Genomic DNA, 18,836 nt, shown 5'->3' on the forward strand with positions numbered 1-18,836 from the left:
AGCATAAAAAATGAGCCACAGGAAAGGTCAGAGCAATGGGGGCAAACGAAGAGGAGCATGTGCTTTGTCACAGTCACTGCAGATGTGAGGGAAACAACTAGGGGAGAGAAGCAGATGTCACTTCTAAAACTGTTAGACATTCGACGGCTGCTTTCAAGGAGAACATAGCAGCCACAGGTGGCGTGAGAGGGCACACCATTAACTTCTGCAGTGCTGCTCACGTTCCCTGAAGAGCTATTGACTTTAACAGCCATGCCCTGCCATCTCCCCTTTTTGAATAAGATTAAAGGTGACCTCGTTCAGTGGTCATTAGTTCCACTATCTTTCAACAAATATGTTCCTCTAATTAGAACGGTCATTTTCCATTGTAATATGTGCACGTTACCCAAAAAAAAAAAAAAAAAAACACAGCTCTCAAAATGTTCCCTTTGGTCATATTCTCAAAAGACGAGCTCAACTGCTCCAGTTTTGTTTTTCTTTTGTTTTAATCCCTGTTGCTTGTGTCTCATTAAGAAATATCAAGTTCTTGTTAACGTGGTTGGGACACTTCTTCCTGATCTGAAACTGGGTATCACCTTATTTGCAAGCCAAGTCATATTAATTATAACCAAGTTCTTAGACCTATAGGCATCTTAAGAATGTACTAGGCCCCTCTGGTACCTTATACAGTTCTATGCTCCAAAAGGATAGAGTTTGGATTAAGTGAGTAGATGAGGGGGTAATGGTCATGGGATATGGAATCCTTCATTTTCATTGCTCAAGCAGAGTTGACGTGGGAAGCGAGCAAAAGGCCCAATGTGCCGCCGTGTAATAGAGGGCAGAATGCAACCGTCTCTGCAAGACATCTGGTTTGCAGGTGCTTGAGACCTGCATGAAGTGCAGTTTAATTACTGCTGAATCATGACAGCAGGTGCAATCAAGGTCAACTTTTTTAACGATTTTATCACTGATCAAAATCTGCAAGAAAGATGGAGGTTCATATTATGAAGACCTACACACACTGCTCTGAACTAGGCTTGTTTTGGCATCTCGAGTGGGCAAGGTGGTGTTTATAGGTGAGGCTTCCCCAAGAGTACCATTCCTCCTCCTGCTCGCTCAGGCACACACTTAACCCCTTCCTTCTCCAGAGCCTCCACGCTGGGGCACTTCTGCCACTCTAGGTCTCTAATAGCCTCTACTTAATGGGCCTTCCCCCATGAATAACTTCACTTCCTTCCCCTACCGCCACTCATCACCTTTCCAAGCAGCGGTAGTCGCCGCAGCCACAGAAAAGTAACATTAATTCTGGACCGTTCCTCCGGCTGCCCTCAAGGTTCTGAACAGCAGCAGTGAATCTGTCCAGAATCTTGTTAATTTCACACTGCTGCTTGCCAAAATTATGAGCAGCAGAAGCACTGTGTCCTGTACAGGCCAGAGGATAGTTTCCAGTCTATCTGCACTCCTCCCAGAACCTCACAGAAGAGACTGCCAAAAAGAAAGCCCCTGTAATGGTGACTTTTCCAATGGAGCTATCTATTCACTAACAGTACTGAGACCTTCAGCTCATTTCCTGCCAAACACCTGTCAGAAGGCACTCGCAGTCCCTCCTATCAGATCTGGATTAGAAACAGTGACCTTGAGGTGAAAAGAAAAGGAGTACTTGTGGCACCTTAGAGACTAACAAATTTATTTATTTATAGAGTTAGTCTCTAAGGTGCCACAAGTACTCCTTTTCTTTTTGCGAATACAGACTAACACGGCTGCTACTCTGAAACTTGAGGTGAAAGGCTCTGTATCTCACTACTAATGCCCTAAGCCATCCAGTCCCCTTGCAACTGCATTTGTGATTATATAAACGTTCCTCTGAGCACAGGAAATTAGAAGACTTGCTGTTGGGGTAAATCAGTTTAATTTCTGGAGTACACACTACCAGTCACTAGAGATTAAATAATGGAACTGACACACAGTGGGAGATATTGGACCACTGATTTTTAAGCAGTACTCTCCACTGTGACCAAATTAATGGCGCTTATGGCCCAATATTATTTAACACATGTAAATAGAGACTTCAAGGAAATACAGATATCTATAATGCCAAACTGTATTTTTTAAAAAATCTGAGCACTTTAATATCACTGTGTAAAAAATATCTAATAGCTTATTAAATAAGAATCTCAGTTGCTATTAGGCAACTGGCAAAACATTCAGCAAAAAACTGCTGACAAAGTAATGGCTTTTCAAAAGCTTTTTATCTGATTTGTCATCTTATATATGATATATGGCCTCAAAACTTCCTGCTGACATATTGTTAGTCCACTCACTGATCGTAGATATAAAGTGGAAGAAAATTTTGACGTAGGTTTCCATGTTCTTGCTTCTAAAAGCCTAAATATTACAACACAGAAGTCAAAGTAAAATTTCCCCCTTCCTGGTTCCCCTTGCTTGGGGCTAGGAGGGGAGATTGAGAGAGAAGAACACGCTGAAAGATTCTGACATAGATACAAACCAGTCATTGGATTTAAAACAATAAAATACAATGCAGGATATACAATGTTGTGAGTCCTTTGCAGTGATGAGGTTCTGTTTATGATTTTTCTTCATTCTGAGATCAGTAGCAGATCAGGAGGTGGCTTGGGGTTATCATAAATATGTAAGCCCTGGCAGTGACCTTAGCTGAAAAGCATTCACAAGGCAGCTGTGTTCCACAATAGTAGCCAAGAAATGGTTGCTTTCGAAACAGATTTTTCACCCCATAGAAAAGTGTCCCAAACATACTGTATTTTGAGAATCTAGAAAATAACGATACGTGTTTAATCTCTACCACCTGAAACTACATAACAGGCTCAGTTTAAAAAGGCTATATATTGATGGATTTAGGGCTCAACTGGTGAAGTGCTGAACACACACAGAGCTCCCATTGGCTTAAAGTGTAGGTTTAAGAGCCTCCGCACCTTATAGAATTGGGCCTTTGGGCATGGCCTATAAAAATGAAGTTTGCCTATGTACTTCACTTCAATTTTGTTTACATTAAGAAGAATTTAAATTACTACCTCACTGAGAATGGGTCAGAATCCAAACCTGTCCCCAGCAGTTACAAATTCTTGTCCTGGGATACCTGAGCTATGATCAGCTATATATAATCATTTTAGCTTCATCCATTCCATCCCTGCATGTCAGTTTTAATGCTAATACATTCGAAGAGTGAGAACATAAAACTGGTATTGTCGCTAAACGCAATGACAATGATAATCCACCAAGTAATCCACTCACTGGGGAACCTACATCCACTGGGCTGGATCCTGGGCCCCAAACCACCTCCCTTTGCATTGATGGATGATGCAAGGGAGAAGAAAACAGACAAGTCCCCAACTAAGCCAGTTAACTGATTACTGTGGTGTACTTCGTGCATCATGTAGTACAGGAGGCATGGTCATAGCCAGCCAACATAATTTAGAGCAGCCCATAGGCCTGGCTTCTGAACTGGCCCTGAAATCAAGGACCTGAGGATCTGGCACATTATTTAGTGCACACTTAACCTCCTCCCTGGGGTTTAGATTTTTGGTAGCTCAAATACCAATAATGAAAATCTCAGGCTAAGCTTTCTTCCTAAGCTTGACTTTCCTAGGGTTTCCCTGCAGGGACTTCTCTAGTTCCCTTTAATCAGACAGCCATTTCATCTCCTTTATTTCCAGGGCAGAGCTAAGAAGCCCTATCTGATGCAATGATTCAGTGAGATTCAAATCTCATTTCCTTGCTGGATTCCAGCATTTCCCACATAGAATGCTGGTGGGAGCTATTTGAACTCATATCGGTGCCCCACTATTTTGGCAGGAGGAGAGGTTAGATCATGGGTTGCTTGCAGATTCCCAGCTAGTTGCTGTAGCAAAAAGCACTTTTTCCATTTGTGGCAAGTTGAGTGTGGGCCGCTCTCTCCAATGTGGACCTTGCCACAAGTATCCACTCCTTTGTCACCTCAAGTTCAGATTGCCCGAATGAGCTCTACTTGGGGCTATGCTTGGGGATGGAATGCTACAGCCGCTTACTCAGGAGTTATACACTGAGAGCACATTAAAACCTCGGTAATCTGCACTGGTTTCCCACATGCTTCCAGGTAGAACTCAAGATGCTGGGTTTAACCAATACATCCTTACATGGTTTGGACCCTGGTTACCAGAGAGGCATTTCTCTCCCTGTGATATACTGCCCAGCCTGAGATCAGCAGAGGCAGTTGTGCAGGAGCCTCCTCTGTACAAACGAGAAAAAGCAGCTCTGGGCAGAGTATTCTCCGAAAGAGGTCCTTGGTTCCTAGAATTTCAGGCCAGAAGGGGCCATTAGAATCAGCTAGTCTGACCTCCTGCATAACAGAACCAAACTCAGTAATTTTTGCATCAAGCCCATAACATCTATTTCAGCTATGCCAACTGTTTTAGAAAGACAACCAGTCTTGATTTAAAGACTTCAAGAGATGGAGAATCCACCACCGCCCCTTGGTAACTTATTCCAGTCACCAGATACCCTCTTTTGAGCAACTGAGCCTTCTTTCTAGTCTAAGTTTGTCCAGCCTCAGCTTCCAACCACTGGCTCTCATTAGGCCTTTTTCTGCTAGATTAGTGAGGCTTCTAGTAACAGAAATATCTTACCCATGTAAATACTTGTAGACCATGATCAAGTCACCTCCTACCTTTTGCTTGGATAAACTAGCTAAAGTGAGCTTCTTTAGTCTCTCACGACAAGGCAGGTTTTCCAGACCTTGAATCATTCTTGTATTTCTTTTCCAAACCAGGTTTTGGAATTCCCTCCCTGCCTTAATCCAGATTTCCTAAGCTTCTGGTCAGCCACAAAGTCTATCTCCCCCCCCCCACCACCCCTTTCTCTAAGGTGGCTCAGGAGGGTCTAGGTTGAGGTGGATTTATTTAATCGGTAGCCTTTTGTCTATGTTCATGTTGTGATTTTTTTTTAATTTATGGAAGGTACACCAATAGAGATATTTCACAAAACTGAATGAATACATAAAACAAACAATGAAGTGGGTCAAAAAGAAAAAAAAACCCAGCAACCCTCCTACTGGGAGCTACTGCAATCTGCAATATGTATTCATTAAATTTTTGCTAACTACTAGACACTGAATCAGAGATGCTATTCAGCAGCAAAATTTGACAACTACTTTCAATGTACTAGAAAAAAAATAGTGTTGTTTATCCCCTGCAGGAAGACATTAAAGCAATTAAAAAGGTACAGAGCATCTGTAAAGCATGAGTTGGGGGGTTTTTTTTCCTCTTATTTAAAATCACTGAAATTTCTCATCAGGAATGCTTTGTCATATAGAGCTAGGAAAGACATGGAAATTAGGTAAAGGAGACTGAAATTAATAATTTTTTAAACACTCTTGACAGTTTCAACTAGAGGTAGGTCTTTTCTTTAAATAAACTTTTAAAGCGTCTGTCAATTCAAAGCAGCAATTCAGCCCAAAAGCAAAAGTAATAGAGATATAACTGTTAATCTAAACCATGTAAAGCACGAGGGCACTTTGGTGAAACACCAGAACATATCCTCCCTTGAATTATTTTGTCAAAAGTGGGACTGTTTTCTTTTACAGGATTTTGTCATTCTTCCTTGTTAGCAGTAGCAATCATCATCATGTGACTGATCACAATGCACAGCTGGAAGAACAGATAAGGTCCAGAATAAGGATACTTGGCAATATACTAGAATGAATCTAACCTATGTTTAGATTCAACATGCTAGCAGTCCAGTACCTTACTTAAGAGCATATAAAGGGTAATTTAAAGCATTTGAGGAGGGGTGGACTATTGGCTTATGTTTATGTTTCAAGGGATGCAGACAATCAATTAGCTTAACATTAGAAACAGAAAATATCTTTGCTCATAAGGTTCTCTGTACAGCTCCATAAACTACATTTACCTTGCCCTACCTGACTTCTCAACAGAGAATCCAAACAAAGGAAATGCATCTCAACCTCAGTTTGGGGCTATGGAACAGCAAGAAGAGTTTGATGAGGCACCAGTACCAGGAAAAATGAGTATTTTACAGTAACTGGCAGAAGAGACATGGTCTTAACTTCACCCGGTAAGAAGCCAGGAGACCAGATACAATTTGGTTTATGTCCTGCCTTGCCCCTTCACCAGCACTGAGCAGAGATAAGCAACTGTCATATGCCATTGGGCTCGGTATGATAATTTATTTTGTTGGTTACTATCCAGTATGCTGTACCAAGGGCTCAACAGAAACTATAAAATCCTTTCCTAGAGGTCTTTGTCTTGCCCCTAATTCACTGCAATCAAGACACAAGATCACTGCTGCAATTTTAATCCATTAAGCTACCTTGTGCCCAGTTATACAGCAAAACCATTTAGTATAAAGAAAAAATCTTCCCCTCTTCCCTCACAAGAAATTCACCTCTAAGGGCCAGAGTCTAAGCTCTCTGAAGTCAGTGGTAAAACTTCCAGTGATGTCACTAGTGCAGGGTAATGCCTTAACTTTTAAAAATGTAACATTCTGAATTATTTGATGCACATATTTAGCTCACAAGCACTAGCGCCTGTCACCCATAACTACCATTCAACAGTGAATACATACAATTACTGTTCAATTAGCTAACTTCATTCTGACTGCTTTGGAAACAAGCAGAAAGATATCGACAGCTTCAAACCATGGTCAGCAACTGACACATATTTTGCTTCTATCTGAAGGAATTGCTGTCAGATTAATCACTTAAAAAGGTATTGGATAGGTTTTTACAGTAACTCAGGGATAAAGACTGGCTAACAAAGATTTCTGAGAGTATTTGTTCTTGCTGTACTATCAAGATCTATAACAAAATGAAAAATACTGGACTTTCTTCCTTTATGGCAGGTATTGACAAATTTGGAAAGCTACTTATTTATATGTGGCCAGTATTTTAAGGGATTAAAAAAAAACATTTGAAAATATCAATTGCCAAAAACAGAGAGGCAAATCTTGACTTTTTCAGCAATATTCACTAAATATTTAATAAGACATCCTGGAGCTCAGGAAGGTTGAAGACAATATGTTAGGGTATTGAACTAACAAGCTCTTCCAGGAACCCTCTAAATACATATAGTTAAACACTACCTCGTTTATTTTAATTATTTAACACAGAGACTGAAGGAGGTTAATATGACCCAGTGGACTTGTTCATGTGAAAAAACTAATGCCTCCTCTTACTCAGCTATCTGCATACTGCATCATACCACAGGGTTACAAGGGAGAGATACTGAATAAAAACATACAGCAGTTTGCTAACATCCTCATGCAGAGGTGGGCAAACTACGGCCTGCAGGCCACATTCAACCCGTGGGACTGTCTTGCCCGGCCCTTAAACTCCCGGCTGGGGAGGCTACCCCTGCTGTTCCCCCTTCCCCACCGCCGCATGAGCACTCTGGGCAGCGGGGCTGCGTGCTCCTGCCGAGCAGAGCAGCAGCATGTCTAGCTCCAGCCAGGTGGCGCGGCGGCCGGACATGCTGCTCTGATTGGCATGGTAAGGGGGACAGGGGGTCTGATAAGGGGCAGGGGGTCCCGGAGGACAGTCAGGGGACGGGGAACAGGGGGAATTGGATAAGTGTGGGAGCCTCGGGGGGCCTTTCAGGGGACGGGGTGTGGATGGGGTCTGGGCAGTCAGGGGACTGGGAGCAGGGGGGTTGGATGGGAGTGGGGTGCCCGGGGGCAGTTAGGGGCCAGGAAGTGGGAGGGGGCAGATAAGGGGTGGAGGCCAGGCTGTTTGGGGAGGCACAGCCTTCCCTACCCGGTCCTGCATACAGTTTTGCAACTCCAATGGAGGCCCTTGGCCAAAAAGTTTGCCCACCCCTGTCCTAATGGTAGTGTTTACACCCACTCTGAATTAATGTAAATTAATACACAAGGTGTCCTCTTGATCCAGGAAAGCACTTAAGCACATGCTTAACTTTAAGCAGGTAACCGTCATGCTCAGTGATCACTCAGTCCCAGATCCTCCAACATATGAGTTAAGTGTGTGCTTAACTGCTTTCCTGGATCTGGATCCTCATCTTCAAAACGTGGTTTTCCCTTTTTGTCCGCCTATGAGCTGACAAATCATTAGTGCAGGACCTTGGCCATTCTCTGCTACTAAGCCAGTCTATCCTTCCTTTTTGTCTTCAGCCTCTTCCTCTGATTAGGATGGCAGGACAGGTGACTTCCGTTAATGAAGCCTGTAGCTGCCACCCCCAAAACTAGTGCAAAAATAAACCCAGTTAATAAAACACATAGGACTCAAAGCAAAGCACAAAATTAAAAGGGAAAACATTCCTAAGTCCATCTACAGTATGGCTGACAAAGGATGACATCCAAAATATTAAACAAAGAAAAAAAAAAGAGGGAAAGATAATCATTGTAAAAGAATCATCGCAGAACTAGACCCACAAGGGGAGGAAAGAAATCTAGCAGCACAACCTAAAATCCCTCCTGAAGTATCAGTTATATTAATCGTAGTTTTAGATAATGCCAGCTGAACCCAGTGTGTCCACTTGAACAACCTTTCTTCCTTAACAATATTATACCAACTGCTGAGTCTTCAGCTGAGAAGGAAGGGTTTGATATTCATTTTAACTGATAGTTAATGAAATCTTGTTCAATGATACAGCAACCACCTTGTATTCTTTTTCATTTGTCATACTATACAGTATGCAGACATGGTGAAGAAGCTCTCTGCAAAACCGATGCTTATGTTGAGTTCCTTCTGGCCTGCTGCTCAGTGATCTCTTGTAGATGCACAGCAAAACTCAAGCCACACAAATGTTGGCATATGCCAAGGAAAAGTACAGCTTATCTCTGGCCCAACTGAATATTTGGGGGAAATAGCCAGGGTTTTCATTTTAAGTTCTGCAATCTTGTACTTATTTCACAAACAGCTGTTGATTTAAAAACTAAGGGCAAACATATTAGAGTGGCAATCCCACCATTTCCTATGCACTCCTGTGACTGATGATAGGTCTACACTTGGAGCTGGGGCCGTGATCCCCAGGTCAAGGAGACATACTTGCACTACTTCTCATTGAGCTAGCATGCTAAAAATAGTAGCGTCGCACAGGCAAGGCTTGGGCTAGCCGCCCACATAAGTACGCCCGGGGTCCGGATGGGTTTGTACTCAGGGCGGCTAACCCTGCCCACCACTAGTTGCTGCAGCTACACTACTATTTTCAGCATGTTGGCTCAATGACAGCTAGCATGAGTATGTCCCCTCGAGCTGGGAATCAACCCCCCTGCTCCAAATGTTGACATACCCTTAGGGGTTCAGTTTGCAGACCTTATAGTCTTGTGCTTTTGTGTTATGGAGCATTTGGTGCAATAACTTTATTTGTTCACAACGTAACAAATAATGCAGATTTCACACGACTTTCACAGGAACCAAGAATTTCTCATGACATATGTAAGATCAATAAAGATGAAAGATCAATCTGGATCGATGCACCTTTGTGCGTTTCTTCGAAATATTATGAGCCATATTCTCAGCCAAAAGAGCTCGGCTGATTTACACCAGCTGAGGATCTGGCCCTAAAACTTTACATTTTAGAGAAGCTAAAATGAACAGAATTTAATGTGTTAGGTGTGTGTTGTGGAAAGAATCATTTTACAACCTGAAAACCAGGCAGCAGGAGACTGGATGGCTTCAGGAACTGGCAATAGGACCTAGAACCTTTCACCGGATTCAAATATGGCTCAGGTCAGTAGCAACCAAAAAATTAATATCTAATGGATCTTCTGGCCCTTTGGGAAATCAGTCTCAATCCAGTTTCCAGGTGTAATGGACACAAAGAGAGAGTCCAAGGGTAGAATCACACTACCATCTCATTGCTAGAGGCAGCTTCGAGTTAAGGTACATCGGCAAGGCATTGTGGGAAAGCCTTCACCTGTGACTAAACAGAGCCGTCATTCTCCAGGACTGTCACTCAGGAGCTTTGTTTTATATGTTTCATATGGAAACAAATGTAAAACCCAACCCCCACAAAGATAACTACCCTCATTTGAAAAAACAGAGCTATTTGCATGTAAAGCTGAAATAAGCTGGCTAAGGTGTGAAATAAAACCAGGGATATAAGCGCTGATAGGATTGTCTTCAAATGCTTAAGACCTCAGAGATCGTGAGATTAGTGGGAGAGAAGCAAAGGGAGAAAGCTGCCAATATTAGAGCTCGGTGAGAAATGTTTTTCTTGTCCCACACAAGACGAAACCAAAGAATTTATTGAAATGTTTCCACAGTAAATATGAGGGACACCCCCACCCCAGAATAGCCACCAGAGCAGTGGTTAGGGACATGGGGACTTGAACCTAGATCTTCCATATCAGGGCCCTAACCACTGGGCTACAGAATCAGTCTCTTTCTTGCTCTGACATGGCATTTTCGAAATAATTAGCATTCAACTGTTTTTATCTGCAAATGAGTCCGAGTGGTGCCAGAGATTTTTTTCCTTCCAGCCCTAAATAAAAATAGCACATGTAAGCCTTTATTTTGTTGGATATTTTTCCCCTCCATCCCTAACTTCCATGATTGTTTTTCCCCTAAAGCTCTATCAAGGTTCACTTACATGTTCGGAGAGCTTTTTAAAGGAAAAGAGCTTCCTCACAGGACATCTTTTTCCAGCCTCTCTGAGCTCTAATTACATGGTAACAATTAAAAAGACTTACGGGTTTTATCATCACATCCTTGGCCTTTTGGAAGGAACAAACAAAACAAAACGAAAAAAGAGTTGAGCTTCCAACCTTTGGTAAATTGTTGAAGTCAGCAGCTCATCGTGAAGCAAAAGAGACGAAATCCAATTTATGGGGAATTTCACTACAAAGCTCACATGCCTTGTGGCAGTCTTGCTTTAAGTACAAAGTTGTGCAGCATGCAGGTGACATAATTAGGTCACTAGGGGCAAGAATGCTTAGAACAGTTACATAAAGAAAGCTATAAGACGTCTCAAATTAGCCTCCTTCAGATTTCAAGGGTAGACTTTTCCTTTCTGCCTGCTAGGATTCAAACGTGAGACTGAGATATGAAAGTGCATCTCCTCTCTAGCAATGCATTGCACTGCAGTCATCTGATTTGGCTAACTAAATGCTTGTTTTCCAATGTTACGGTATTACCATCTTGAAATTATTTATGGTGTACTGTTAAAATACACTTTACAGCTTTGGCACTGAACATAGGCAAGTTGCCATCACTGTTTCCCTGTCATTTTGGAATGAAAAGTGGCATCACTAGTATAATCAAAGCAACTAACAGGGGACAGATTTAGACAAGTGAGATTTCAGAAGCATCAAAGTCAGTGGTTCTCAACCAGGGCTCTAGGGCCCCCTGGGGAACCGCGAGCAGGTTTCGGGGGGGGGGGGGGGGGGGGCACCAAGCAGGGCTGGCAATTAGACTTGCTGGGGCCCAGGGCTGAAAGAAGCCCCACTGCACGAGGCTGATCCTGGGGCCCCGAGTCCCACCCCCAGGCTGAAGCCAAAGCCTGAGCAACGTAGCTTTGGGGGCCCTGTGTGGCATGGGGCCTGGGCAAATGCCCTGCTTGCTACCCCCTAACGTTGGGCCTGGCTTTTATATGAGAAAAGCCGTGGTGGCACAGGTGGGCCGTGGAGTTTTTATAGCACTAGAATAAGTTACCTGAGCAGAAATCAAGAGATCTGATAAGTCGGCCACTCAGGTATTCGCTTGAGAGGTATGCTACAAAGGCTTAAATTACAGAGCAGTCATAGCTGCTTCAGCTAGCTTTCCATTGCCAGCCTGAGTCCTAACCCTGTGCCAGCATCCCCAAAAGGAAGCCAACCTTCCTGATGTTAAATAACCCCCTATCTCATCTAGCTTGGGTAACACTCGGAAAAGTAGTTTATAATATATGGGGTTTTGAAACTTAACTGATTCATCACTTTTTTTTTTTTTGAAAATTGCCTTAAGCTTTTGCTTGCCCGAATACTGATCCCTCCACCCTCCCTCAACTGGCAGGCCACTGCTCTAAGTTTTCTCTGCAACAGACCCATTTGGTCTGACATGCAAACACTCAAGGTCCCTCCTGAATTCGTCAGATTGTTCTAGCCATTAGGTCACCTGAGAAAAGAGTTATCATCCTACATCAGAATGAACTGTAATGAAATAAGTCAGCCGGACACGAGGAGGAAACAGCTATTTTATGGCAGCAACCAAAATAGTATCCTTCCCAAGCTCCAACCATTCCTGCTGCATAGCAGAGGACACCAACACAGGGATCTTACTTAATAGCAACCCATTCACATAACTATTTCAACTACATTAATCATCTCTTTCCATGTGCAATTGCATCCTCTTCTAGCAAATGTACAAGGGGAATCCCAGTAGACAGTTATGGTGTGCCCTTAAAACTCCCAAGTTATGTGTGTGCACATGTGTGCCTGTCAGCAAAATAGACTCCAACCGTCCTCTCCCTGGACCTTAAAACATGTGCGTTCATTCATCATCAGCTACCTGGAGCATTCAGCAGCACCATTCCCACAGGGTCAATCTCAGGGCTAGAGTAATACGGATAACCAGTTACTTTAGCTGGATGACACAATTAACCCTAATTAAGAGATCTCTTTATTCCTAGAAATCCTCCTTCAAAGAGATTTTTACCTTTGGGTTTTTTAACTAACCAGAGGACCCAAAACAGCTCTGACAATTTTATAAGCCTGACAACCGCAATTTCCATAGCGCAGTATAGGATAATTTATGTAGCCAGTGTATGTGGCTACTACACACACCAATAAATTTCACAAAAGTTTTTATCTCCATCTCTCCAAGCAGGTTTGGAGATAGGTTGCAAAGAACGTGTTTTGTCATTAAATTAAGGGCCAAATTAATTGTACAGGCCTAAAGGAGAAAATTCAGATAACATCCCCTCACTTCACTATCTATACCAGAGGTGGGCAAACTGCAGCCTGCAGGTCACATCTGGCCATGGGAGCCTCCTGCCTGGCCCTTGAGCTCCTGGCTGCAGAGGCTAGCCCCCGGCCCCTCCCCTGCTGTCCTCCCTCCACCACAGCCTCAGCTCACCATGCCGCCAGCACTCTGGGCGGGGGTGTGAATAGGGGTCAGGGCAGTCAGGGGACAGGGTGGGTTGGATAGGTGCGAGAGTCCCAGGGGGGGCGGTTAGGGGTGGGGTGTCCCAGGAGGGGGCAATCAGGGGACAAGGAGCAGGAGGGTTGGATGGGTCAGAAGTTCTGAGGGGGATAGTCAGGGGTGTGAAGTGGGAGGGGATGGATAGGGGCAGAGGCCAGGCTGTTTGGGGAGGCACAGCCTTCCCTACCCAGCCCTCCATACAGTTTTGGAACCCCAATGTGGCCCTCAGGCCAAAAAGTCTGCCCACCCCTGATCTGTACACACTCGCCTGGTTTCATAACAGATACCCTCTGGCTGGGATTCCTAACGGTCCTGCTAGAGTTACTGTAGAATCACAGTTCACTCTCCATTCCCAGCTGCACAGCATGGAGGCCCTGCTGCCTGCGGGGGGGAAAAAAGCATGTGTGATTCAAACTTGTATTCCCTGCTTGGAAATATATAGCACTGCCTATACACTCTATCCACTGGACTCTTTAATACCATTTTCAGATGCCCTGGAAAAATAAGATCACTTCTTCTTAAACTAGGAACCAATCCAAAGATAGAGAGTATGATATGAACATGAATTGAAATTGACCACAGCTATTACAAAGTTATCAAGAATACAGGAGAACACATTGTCACCAGACCCACAGATGTCAGGCGACTAGAAATCTAAGGATAATAAAAAAAAACCTCATGCTGTTGATTTAGGGTCACCCCCAAATGTTGCACTTCTCAGAAATCTCACCTTCGTGAATCTGGAGACTTCAAATCTATCACACTGCAGAGAGCACCTTTACTATGTGAATCTCTCCCCTCCTGCTGGATGGATTGTGCAAACAAATAGACTGAAAATACAGCACCAACACTGATGTCAACTTCCCATATTTTCATTCAAATAGATTGTTAACTTCAGAGACTAGCTGGCCACCATTTAAATGCAAACACTTTGAAATGAAAGAGCGTGTGCACAAAACTACACCATAAAACCTTGATGTTTAGTTATGAAACATTTTATGCTGCAAATGTGCAATGCAACAAAATTTTGTTACAAATTTTAGTGAAGTAGCTTGCTTTTTTAAATCACCACATACATGCTGAAGCTGCTCTAAACAAAGGAACTTTTGAAGGGCAAATATATTTACAAAACCAGCTAAGATGGGGATAATTTTTAAGCAGTGATCAATTAAATTATTTGTCTGAGCTATCTGGAAGTAAATTCCTGCATATTTTAATTGCTTTTGATATAGCCTAATAAAAACCAGAGGGGAAATGTTCATATTCAGTGCCAGTTATCTTTCCAGGTAAAATTCTGACCTGAATGTTCAGTGGTCTGGACTGTTCATTGCTGCAGTGTGACCCATGAAATTCAGCCTGGTACATCTCTAATGTACTATGTATTTACTCAGCCACCTGGGTCTTTTAACAACCAGTACAGGATTTTTTTTTTCATATGCAACAGAGGAAATCAGATAGTTGTTGTGTCTCATGGATGCAGAGTGACAAAGTATAAAAGATTAAGGGGTTTTGTTTCTATTTAAAGTTGGGGGAATATGTTCTAAATTGGACAGCTCTATATGTTATTCAGCCAAGAAGCTGAAAACAACATGTTGCTATATTCCTGTTCCCATCTCCTACTGGTGAAGATGAATTTTTTTTTAAATCAGTGAGTAACGATGGCTGACCACTATAAGGTATGGGATGTGGGTTCTTGTCATATGCTTAGCTGAAAATTATTGTGCATCTTGCCATCAAAACTCAGCAAAGCTGTCAGTTTCAGAGGAATAAAAAACAAATCAGCTCCTAAAGAATCCTAATGAGATACAATTGAGCTTGTCTACTGTTATTGTACTATGATGGAAGAAGTACTTTGCTCCTCTGGCATGAGTGTGACATTGCCTGTGAGAGTCGCTCTGCTGATTCTTTCCATTTTGATCCCATGTGTTTTTCTGCAGTGATAAGATTTTGGGGCTCAAAGCAGGAATTGCTGGGCAAAGTCCTATGACCTGTATTATACAGGAGATCAGCCTGTAACATAGTAATGATCCTTTCTGGCCTGAAAAGATGGATAGAATTTAAAAGATGAAGTGGAAGAAAAGGCTGTTTTCTACATTAATCTGTGTACCAGGTGCAAGGCCTCCCAGAGAACCCATAAGAAATACTGAAAATATCTCTTTTTTCCCCGAATTAGGAAAATGAAAAGCCTCCGTCCTAAGTACCATATCTTTGTAAAGCATCTAAATTCACGAAGTGAAAATATCAGATTCTGATCTTTTAGGGCCAGTTTTACAACACTATTTAGGCACCTTTAGGTACTTAGGCTTTTGTAAATATCTAAACAACCCTAAGTGCTTATCCGCATCTTTAGGTGCCTAAATACCTTTGCAAATCTGGTCCTAAATTCCTGTCTCTGCCTTGTCGTAATACTTGGAAGCTCCATGGCTCTGAAATACAACAAAGCTGAATAAAATACTATACTTGATTCTCTCTGTTCTCTACTTAACACCCCATGGTAGGTAACTGAAGGCCTCTGAATTGATAAATGACAGCTTTACATTTTCATCATCCACATCATTACTGGTGAATAATGAAACAGAGGCCATGTTAATTTAAAGCCAAGACAAGTTGCCAGAGAACAATCTATGAAAAAGGTAAATTCCTGATGTTAATGGGCTTTTACAACAAGGCATCAACATGTGGAAATTCCTGCAGCAAATCATATGAAAGTGGCGGGGGGGGGGGCCTCACATTGAGGCTAGAACATGAGGATGAATCTGTCAGGCCATATCTTCAGCATGGTTTTGCCAGTAAAACACTGCTGCATCTGTGTGTTATTCTCCCACCCCAGTCCTTTGTATACTTTCATAAGATGTGTTATGGAAATACAACAGATTTAAAATTATCATTACATCCAGTCTTGGGACAGTCCCACCTCCATTTGTTCTTGTCATGGTCGGAACTTTCCCGAACAATAGCCAGCAATCAAGATTCTCTTGGTAGTGGATCCCAAATGCCTGCTGACTCCTTAGCTTGCCAGCTTCTGACCCTCACATGCTCATTGGACTTTCAGCCCAGGAACAGCCTTCCACTCACCATGGTGCAAAGGGGCTATAAAGCCAGCTTATCTGGTCACACAGGACTTCCTCCTGCTTAAGGACAAGATCCAAGTAATGTAAAACTAGCACAGTGATTCTATGCTTCCCTCCCCTTGAAGCTCTTGGTGTAGGGGGCATTCCTGGAGACATGGAAACACAGCCAAAGTGACACTACTCTCCAGCAACTCCTAGCTTCTAGAATATTCCCTTGGGCTCATGGGCAGCTAAGCATAATTTAGAGCAGCCTTGAGGCTGCTGGAAACCAAACTAGACCTTGGTCAGCCACAGGGCAGGGATCTGCAAGTATAGTCTATAGCTGCCTTAGCCCCACCACTCTTGTGTTCAGTGTCCCTTGGCTCAAGCAGAAAATTGTGCCCAAGGTCCCCAACAGAATGCTTAATTCTTACAGCACTACGGTAGAGTTAATTTATATTTCTGAAGAGTTTTTCAATTTATGGTCAGTAAACAAATGTCTTGGATTTTACTACCGAAACTGTGGTTTATACAAAAATCTCAAAAACAAACATTAACAAGATGGCTCTATAATAGCAAAGCCCCAGTAATTAATAAATGCATATAAACATTATACAGACAAGATTGCTACAGTCTGTAACATGAAAAATAATAGGTTTCAGAGTAGCAGCCGTGTTAGTCTGTATTCGCAAAAAAGAAAAGGAGTACTTGTGGCACCTTAGAGACTAACAAATTTATTAGAGCATAAGCTTTCGTGAGCTACAGCTCACTTCATCGGATGCATTTGGTGGAAAAAACAGAGGAGAGATTTATATATACACACGCACACACACACACACACACACACACACACACACACACACAGAGAGAGAGAGAGAGAACAACACATAACAGAATGCTCTGAAATAAGATTTGCAATGAATATATACACGCGAGTTGCAGCCTAGAACTCCTCTAGTGACACGCAAAACTCTACAATGAATGGACCAGCAGCAGGAGGATTAAATCTGTGCACTTCCTTGCTTCCCACAATATCTACCAGCATGGACAGAAAATACCTTCTCTTGTAAAATTGCCTCATTCCCCAGCCAAACAGCACCTCCAGGGCCAAAAGCAAAGAAGGGTGTCAGACTTAAAAACAGATTATTGGATTTATCAGACCATCTGAACCAGAATCTTATTGAACCCGACTTTGCTTTAGGACCCAATTTTAAGGCACTGACCCCTGCATTGGAGCAATGGGGAACTGTACTGCCCTTGAAGTACTCTAGGACCATTGTGCGAAGGACCATTGTTATCTTCTAGTCTGACCTCCTATATGACACCGGCCATAGATTGCTCTCACAATAATTCCCAGGGCAGTTCTTTTAGAAAAACATCCAATCTTGATTTTAAAATTGCCAGTAATGGAGAATCCACCATGCCCCTTGATAAATTGGTCCAATCATTAATCACCCTCTCTGTTAAAAATTTATACCTTATCTCCATTCCGATTTTGTCTGGATTCAACTTCCAACCATTGGATCATGCTTTCTCTGCTAGACTGAAAAGCCCATCATCAAATATTTGCTCCCCATGCAGGTACTTCTAGATTGTGACCAAGGCACCCCTTAACCTTCTCTTTGTTAAGCTAAATAGATCCTTGAGTCTATCACTCTAAGACATGTTTTCCAATCATTCTTATGGCTCGTCTCTGAACCCTCACCAATTTAATCAACATCCATCTTGAGTTGAGGACACCAGAACTGAACACAGTATTTCAGCAGCGGTCACACCACAGTTACAAAAGACAAAGGTAAAATTACCTCTGTTCCTACTTGAGATTCTTCTGGTTATTCATCCAAGGATCGCATTTGCCCTTTTGGCCACCTGAGGGGGTTCAATGGGCACTAACCAACCTTTCTGCTGATTGGTATGGTGGGCAGTCTGGATCACGGCCCTGCCTCTGCCCTGCTCTTCTGGAGCTGGCTAGCATTGCTATGGGCAATAATGAGGAGTAGTGCTGACAGGCATGAAGGTGAAATCACCCCTGTGCAGGCGGCCAGCACAGGCACCCTTTCAGTACTATTGTGAATGGGGTTTAAGTGATGGATGGCCTTGTAGACGCCCCCTGCATGAGATGAATTGTTACCCATGGGAGTAGAATCTCAGCAGCTGTGCCAATCCCTGCAATAGAAGTGCAAGAGAAGCTGAGGTGCTTTGCTTTCTTCTCTCCAACACACTCCCATCCTGGGCAAACCACAGTCTGGCAATTAGCGATGTCCACTTTCTTATTACAACCATCTGCTAGAGCAGCACCAAAAACATGTTTTTCTCCTTCCCCCACCCCATTGTCTGTTCCCTGCTTGGTTTCATCATTTCACAATTCAATTTTTCCTTGCTAAAAGGGCATAAAATAACCCTGCTAATACTATTTACTATGTCACAAAACTCTGTCTGAGAGTCCCCCTGTCACATTCCATAATAAAATACAGAGAGCAAAACGTAATAGACTGTAAACGTAAAGTAGTTAGCATTCACTGCAAAATGCTAATAATATTTCAAGAATACCATTTCTGTTCATGGCCTTTTGGCCAACTTAGCTAATGGACTGGGGCCTAGGAAATACTGAAAATAATTTCAGTCGGCGCTTACCAATCATTTGTCAGCCTGGAATTTTGCATAGCTTTGGAGCAGCTAGCCAGCAAATGCAGCTATCA

General features: G+C 42.8%; 1 protein-coding gene and 1 long non-coding RNA gene across 6 annotated transcripts in view; one reads left to right on the top strand and one right to left on the bottom strand.

Annotated features, from left to right (window-relative positions):
• The window catches only part of LOC122461073, a 30,326-nt gene extending 24,310 nt beyond the window's left edge, over positions 1-6,016 (top strand). Inside the window, exon 2 of the long non-coding RNA XR_006282786.1 lies at positions 5,927-6,016. This is a non-coding gene — a long non-coding RNA (uncharacterized LOC122461073). The remainder of the gene's footprint in view (positions 1-5,926) is intronic.
• Positions 1-18,836, bottom strand: part of TAFA4 (TAFA chemokine like family member 4) — a 108,542-nt gene that overhangs the window by 32,485 nt on the left and 57,221 nt on the right. The gene's annotated exons all lie outside the window — the stretch shown is intronic.

This window comes from Dermochelys coriacea, chromosome 7 (assembly GCF_009764565.3).
Source record: "Dermochelys coriacea isolate rDerCor1 chromosome 7, rDerCor1.pri.v4, whole genome shotgun sequence".
Taxonomy (NCBI): domain Eukaryota; kingdom Metazoa; phylum Chordata; order Testudines; family Dermochelyidae; genus Dermochelys; species Dermochelys coriacea.